A 7,548-nucleotide genomic window follows, 5' to 3' on the forward strand; every position below is an offset into this window, starting at 1 on the left:
GATCCGCTGCATTTTGACATCAAACAAAGTGGTCAACCTTTTATACACTTATACTTCCTTAAGGGGAGCTGAACCACTGTAAGATAAACTTTTTGAAATTTTTACATTGGTTGATATAGCTCATACCCATGAGAGTGTAAGAGCTGACAAATTGAAAAAAAACAAGTTGTGAAAGATAGATTATCAGCATATTAGTTTTATGTGGTACTTAGGGTTTAGAGTTGACCTAGTAGATCAAGATCCAAACAATGACGACAATAGCTGAAATTTTGACCATAACCTTTTCTTCTTATCATCATAACATCTAACGGTTGATTTTGATAAATTCTATTTCCTCCATCTTGTTGCTCATAGAAGGTATACTTATTTCAACTAAAATGTTCTAAATTATTAGTAGGCATATATAGGGATTTTGTGCGATTCAAAAAATTAAAATTGGAAATCGATAAAATTTTTGATATTAACCATCTATATATAACATATTAATAGGTATTGTGCAAAAAAATTAACTTGAACCGCCGCCATTTTGACATAAAAAAATTTAAAAAAGCAGTCAACCCTTTATACATTTATACTTCCCTAAGGGGAGATGAACCACTATGAGAAAAACTTTTTAAAAATTTTACATTGGTTGATATAGCTCATACCCACAAGACTGTGAGAGTTGACAGATCGAAAAAAGAAGTTGCGACTGAGTGGTTATGTGCATATTAGTTTTTTGTGGTATTTAGAGTTTATGATTGACCTAGTAGATCAAGACTCAAACGACGACGAAAATAGTTGAAATTTTGGACATAGTCATTTCTTCTTATAACGATAACATCCAACGGTCGATTTTGATAAATTCTATTTTCTCCACCTTGTTGCTTATGGAAGGTATACTTTTTCATATAACTGATAAACATATATAAGGATTTTGTGCGATTCAAAAATTTGAAATTTGAAATCGATAAATTTGACATTACCCATTTATTTATTTTTTGACATTACCCATCTATTTATTGGGCATTAACAGGTATTGTGTAAAAAAATTAACCCGATCCGCTCTCATTTCGACATCTAACAAAGCGGTCAACCATTTATATGCTTATACCTCCTTAAGGGGAGCTAAACCATGAGGACATTAACTTTTCAAATTTTTTATGTTGACTGATACAACTGATATCCATGAGAGTGTGAGAGCTGACAGATTGAAAAAAGAAGTTGCGAGTGAGCGGTTATGTGCATATTAGTTTTATGTGGTATTTATTAGGGTTGACCTAGTCAATCAAGACCCAAACAATGACGAAAATAGTTGAAATTTTGACCACCACCATTTCTTCTTATCATGATAACATCTAACGGTCGATTTTGATAAAATTTATTTCCTCCACCTTGTTGCTTATGGAAGATATATATTTTTATACAACTAATAAACAAATTACATCACATTAGTAGACATATAAGAATTTTGTGCGATCCAAAAAATTGAAACTTGAAATCGATCAATTTGACAGTACCCATCTATTTATAGCATCCTAATAGGGACTGTGGTAAAAAATTAACCCGAGCGGCCGTCATTTCGACATCAAACAAAGCGGTTAACCATTTATATGCTTATACTTTACTATGGGAGTATGGGGAGCTGAACCAATAAGAGATAAAGTTCCTGAAATTTTTACATTGGTTATAGCTCATACCCACGAGAGTGTGAGAGCTAACAGATCGAAAAAAGGAGTTGTGAACGAGTGGTTATGAGCATATTAGTTTTATGTGGTATTTAGGGTTTATAGCTCGCTTAGTAGATCGAGACCCAAACGACGACGAAAATAGCTGAAATTTTGACCACAACCATTTCTTCTTGTCATAATAACATTCAACTGCCAATTTTGATATTCTATTTCCTCCACGTGGTCGTTATGCCATCAGTCAACTAAGAGGATATATATGTTACTTGGTTGACTTAGTGGATCGATGTTGAAATTATAATGAAATTGACTACATCTTTCCAACATACATAAAATATTCCAGCACTCTCATCCAATGGTCGGTTTTCTCATTTTTGTATGCCTCGAAGGGGTTGCCATTTGAGGAGTTTGATATATATATAAATATAGGATTATAAATGTAACTATGGTTGGTCATGTGGATCAAAGTCGAAATTAATATAAAATTTATTGAATTTTTAAGAACAACCACAAAATTTCTCAAAGAAAAAGAAGAACAATCATAAAAAATTTCAATATTCCCATCCAACGGTCTTTTTTTTTTTTTCTAAATTCATTTTTCACCAGTTTAAATGTAATGTACAAATTACACAACATTAGTAAGCACATTTGTATTTCTTACAGTTCGCGAAACAAAAATTAAAATTTTTTTTTTTCGACTATTGACGTGTATCCATGGCGTAGCTATAGACATAGTGTGAAAAAACTGGCTTGTTTTCATTTTTAGGGATTTTGCTTTGTACGTACAAAAACAATTTTAACTATTTTGTATGTATTATGTAATTAGCGTATAAAAATTGTCTTCGGGACTTATCTACACTATTATTAAGAGAACAGAGCTTGCTCTACAAAACTGAATTTTTTTACTAATTTAATTTTTATATATTAAACAACTATGAAATATAATTAATTAATAAGGATAATATAATAAATTATAAAAAAAAAAAAAAATTAAAAAACAGAAAATGCAGTAATCGTACAAAAAAAAAATTTCCACTGCCTAGTGGGTGGCCCTGCTAGTATGCATATAGTTAAGCTGACCCGCGCATTTTTCGGGCCAAAAATTAAACTTCCCACTTTTTTTTATTTATTTATTTTTTATGAAGGAGTTCCCATTTCCCCCTTTTTTCTGAACCTCGCCTCCTATGAACCAAAGAAGCTCGAATTCTTTGGTCTGAGCAAAAGAAGTTGGCAGAGCTTGAACGGCTTGCTTTCTCTCCTTCTCGATTTGTCTATTGCTTTCTCTATTTGTCGACAACAATTAGGGTCAGTGAGGGTTCCAGATCTGCATAATTTTTCACCCAACACTCTGCCTACTGGTCACCGGTCGATGATAATGATATTTCCGCATGATTTTTCGTCGAGGTTGTTCAATTGGCCTATTAGTTTCTACTTGCTTTTAAGTTTTGATATGTGAGCGTAGTTTTGAAATTGATTTTCTTCATATCTAGGCAATATGAGTGCAATCGAAATGCTCAAATAGTGAAGTAGATGCAAAAGACTGAGAGGTGAGCCATATGAACCATATTCTAACAGTGTACTAGCAGGAGTGGTAAAACGTACTTGAGAAGCCATCCGGGCCAGGTGCCATGAGAGTTCCCAAGTCAAAGACAGCCATGACCTTAGATTGCTTAATGTCTAGTTGGAATTAGTACTCTGCGGCTCTGCCCTTGTCTATAGCATTCATTTGCATGCTAAATGCAACTTTTTAGGTTTGAATATTCCTAAAAGAAGCCTATTTTTTTTTTCTGCTCTACATTGTGATTTGGTTTTTATTGCCAGAATATGGGACCTTTCTTTAGAAAATGATGAGGAAGAGGAGGCAGAATTTAAAGCTAAAACAAAACAGGAAGTGAATGCTCCAAAAGATTTACCTCCACAACTCCTATTTGTTCATCAGGTAAATATTACTGTCATAATGTTCTACTCCAAGAAGACTCTGGTGTCCATTCAATTCAACTCATTTGTTATTTTATTGTAACAGGGACAAAAAGACTTGAAATAACTTCATTGGCATTCACAAATTCCTGGCATGATCGTACAGCTGCAGCAGATGGTTATAATATTCTGATGCCTTTAAACATACAGACCACCTTCCCTCCGATGGTCCTATAAAGTTTTGATATCAGTATGCTTCGTCCACTGCAAAGAGTAGATGCATCAGATCATGTTCCAATAATGGGATGGATGAATGCGTTATGCTGAAGCAATTACATACAAGTGACATTTTGTCTCTTTACCCTTTTCTTCCGTTCTCCCCATTTTGGGGGTTTGGTTGTGTATGGAGTTTAAATGGGACATCTAAACTCTTTGCCTAAAGTTTTTGTATTACAGGAAGTTTTAAATGTCATCAAGTTTAATTATCTCATTTCCTACTGCTGCTCTCTGCAGTCTGCTGTATGTGGTCAAAGCAGAAATTATATATGAAAAAGTAAATATAAATCCTTATATTGATGCATGTGTCAAGAACAATGAACAATCAAGGGGACTACGATGCGCGTATATTTTAGAGAACCAAGACGGGTGCCATTGAGGATGATCTAAGAAAAAGAGGACACTGGAAGTGAATAATGAACCATACAATATTGCCGTGTGGCTGTCAAAAAACGAACTCCTGAAATTACAAGGGCATCATAACTTATAAGCTGCCTCATACATGACTCGATACAAGAGCGGTAACATATAGGCCGCCTCATGTGACTCAATACAAGGTAGTAAAATCAAAGTAAAATGTTGATCTCGTATGATGCAGCACCCCCTTACTTTGAACTGGCCAGCTCATCACAATTGCATACCATGTCACAATCACAGCTCCTGTCAATTTTCTCAATGAGTTGACAGGCTTTCTATTTAACTAGGAGAAAGGATCTTGCTTGCTTAAAACCACAACTTTACTCTTGTGTGCAGAGTATCCCCTTACCAGACTTTTGTATATTAGTATCGCCATTATGCTTTCCACCTACAAATTTGACCAGATATTTGATTAAATAGCCTATCAACAACGGAAACTGGAAACATAACAGGATTGAAAAGGACAGCGAAGAAAGTACCTCATCCACATCAATGACCATTTCAAGCCATTTCAATGCTTTGACAATTACTTCCAACTTCAGCTGGTAAGCTTTGCTTGGGTCCTTCTGCTTTTGGATAATGTAACTTGCACAATGAAGATATCATCATCATGAAATCAATCTTCAGAGAAATTATACTGTCAGAGGGCAGATTTATAGTTGCTTGGGAACTTACATTTTTTTTTCAACAATCTCTGATAGACCTGAAGTTCTAGCTTCTCTAGGACAAAATATACAGCAAACCTCAAGAACCTTATATATTTCAAACAAATTATTATCTCATAGATAATGCAGTACAATCTCCAGCTTTTCACAATGAAAGCAAATCATACCTGTCTTCATGCCCTTGAAGGGCATGCCGAAGAAGTTGGAGGCCGCCTCTTCTTAGAGCTTGCACAAGATATCTATACTACAAAAGCAAGGATGTTCTCAACTAGAAGTCAAATGAATGAATGGAAACTATAGCAGTATAAGTTTTGGTTCTGAATCTGTTACTTCACATTCCACCGATGACCCACCCAGCAATGCTACTATATATGAACATCATTCAAACAAAAAACATTATTTAGGATGTAGAATGTACCAGCACAACAAAAGTAGTTATATTTTCTCCCTCCCGCCCCTATAAATACAGCCCTTAAAGTCTATAATGCCGGTGAAAATATGCACCAAGCACGTGTATGTACACCAGATTATGGATACATTCAGTTCATTTGAATGGAGCGTTATTAAACCATGTACACCAGATTATACAGACATACATACAGATTATTTTGTCCTTGTCAGTTTCACGTATGTACACCAGCATGTAAGCTTTTGTATATTTTTAAATTTGAAGAGGAGTGTTATTAAACCCAGGGTTTGTCTGGGGTAGCTGTCGAAGCATGAGAAAATTATGAGAAAGGACTAAAGCTTCAGGGTTAACATTTTACTGAATATATTTAAGCAGGAAAAACAGATGCAATAGTGCATGCAGAATAAGAGATACATACCTCTTCCCCACCATACTGCACTTCCAGTGCCCTCTTTATATGTTCTACCCTCTCATCATTTGTTGTACATGAGAAACACAAATCTTAATGACATGTTAACAGAATAATGCTTAGCAATGATCAGCAACCTAAGTTACCCACTTTGTGTCCTACATGCTTCTGAAACTTTCTGAATGTAAAACCACAACTAGGATTGATGTAATAAAATCATGACAATCAAATTTAAATTGTCCATAAATGCAAAAATTGTCTGCACATTTCAGTGGATGCATGACAAAAAAATGAGAACCAGGTGCGTACCGATGATCGAAAAGCATCGGCCTGATAAAGGCCTAGTAATGTCCACCATGCACCCCACCACTGTGTACCAATACACTGCAAACAACCACCAAATGCCCAAGTATAATATGATCCTATATATTCCAGAATGGTGATAAGATTACAGAATTATAAAGAAGCAATCTCAACAAGTTTGTGAATCAAAACAATTACAAAAATTTCTTCCCCAGCCTTCAGTTATCAGTAAAACTCATAGTTTTCATATCATTCTATCTATTTCAGAATGGTAAGAAGATCAGCACATATATCTATGTGAACATAAATTGACTTGATTGTTCCTTAACTACAAAATACTGCTCTTTTTGAAGAAAGAAAAGGGTATGTATGCACTGCCACTTATTAACTGAAAATCAGCTAGTTTTCATTTTTGGGTGAAGAAGCAAGAATACCAAAAATACAAACTAATACAGGAACTTCCAAACAGCAAAATCCAGTCATTGTAATTTAAGTCTAGATATTTATCCATATCTCAGATCAACTTTGACACTCAAAAACAGATTAAGCATGCAAATAAAGCTCCATCTTGCATAGACCGGGTTTCACAAATGGAGTTGTACCCCCACAGAAGTCGCAGAACAGGAAAGCATGAGAATTAGCGATTAAAAGAAGTAGAATGCATGAGATATTTGCCAAAAAATTTCTTGGAGCATTTATGCAAACAGCTAATGTTTGATTCCTAAAAGATCCAATAAATCAAATTTTCCTACCTATACGCTATAGCTTGTTCATAGTCCCACAAATCCAGTAATCGAGCATCTCTCTGATTGTGATTTTGTATAAAAAGAGGAAAGAAGCATATTGTTAATGCTTTGGATCCGTTGGGGATCTAATTAACGATAAGTAAGAGAGAGAGAGAGAGAGAGAGATTGACACAAGATGTATAGTGGTTCGCCTCCGCATGAGCGGGAGACTACGTCCACTTGAAAGCTATACTAGTGTGTCGAGCCTTTCGGCCTAACAAGATTACAAGAGATGTAATGAATCTGTTGAGTTGTGGGAGGAGGCATTCCTTTTATAGATGAAGGAATGCCTCTCATTTACTTGTTCTTCGATGTGGGATGACTAAAATCACTATTCTAGTCTAGAAAGCCTATTTGTGAGGGCAACTTGGCAAGGCCGGAAAGGTGGCTTCCCGGTGGCGGATTTGTGACTTCCGGATACCGCCGCGTAGCCTGAACATAGGGCTACACGATGCATGTCTCGGTTGGGCCTTGCCATGTCTTGTGGATGTCCCAAAGTAGGTGTTACTTATGCTTGGTGATGTAGTAAATACTCCATATTGTTGGAGGTATGTACAAGTCCCCGAAGTCCCCGAGTAAGAGGAGCTTCTTGGTTGGGGAGTTATAACCACGAAGTCATCAAGCATAAGTAACCGGGCGGCACGGAGCCCCTACAAGTCCCCGAACTCCGTAAGCAAGAAGGGACTCGTTAACCTGCACA

General features: G+C 35.8%; 1 long non-coding RNA gene and 1 other non-coding gene across 4 annotated transcripts; one reads left to right on the plus strand and one right to left on the minus strand.

Moving 5' to 3' along the window:
• Positions 1 to 3,139: 3,139 nt before the first annotated feature.
• LOC112180151 lies at positions 3,140 to 4,074 on the plus strand. Its single transcript, XR_002928125.2, has 3 exons — positions 3,140 to 3,214; positions 3,489 to 3,606; positions 3,691 to 4,074. It is a non-coding gene; the product is annotated as an uncharacterized LOC112180151 (long non-coding RNA).
• A 392-nt stretch (positions 4,075 to 4,466) lies between these two features.
• On the minus strand, positions 4,467 to 6,907 carry LOC112175274. 3 transcript variants are annotated; one of them, XR_005802732.1, is made up of 6 exons: positions 6,816 to 6,907; positions 5,770 to 6,182; positions 5,110 to 5,181; positions 4,953 to 5,029; positions 4,757 to 4,862; positions 4,467 to 4,665 (listed from the first exon to the last, which is right to left on the minus strand). It is a non-coding gene; the product is annotated as an uncharacterized LOC112175274 (transcript). The 3 variants fall into 3 exon arrangements; XR_005802731.1 differs by having other exon boundaries at positions 4,757 to 5,181; positions 5,770 to 6,144; XR_005802730.1 differs by having other exon boundaries at positions 4,757 to 5,181.
• Positions 6,908 to 7,548: the final 641 nt, after the last annotated feature.

The sequence above is a fragment of the Rosa chinensis genome, chromosome 7, assembly GCF_002994745.2.
Source record: "Rosa chinensis cultivar Old Blush chromosome 7, RchiOBHm-V2, whole genome shotgun sequence".
NCBI classification, from domain to species: Eukaryota; Viridiplantae; Streptophyta; class Magnoliopsida; order Rosales; family Rosaceae; genus Rosa; species Rosa chinensis.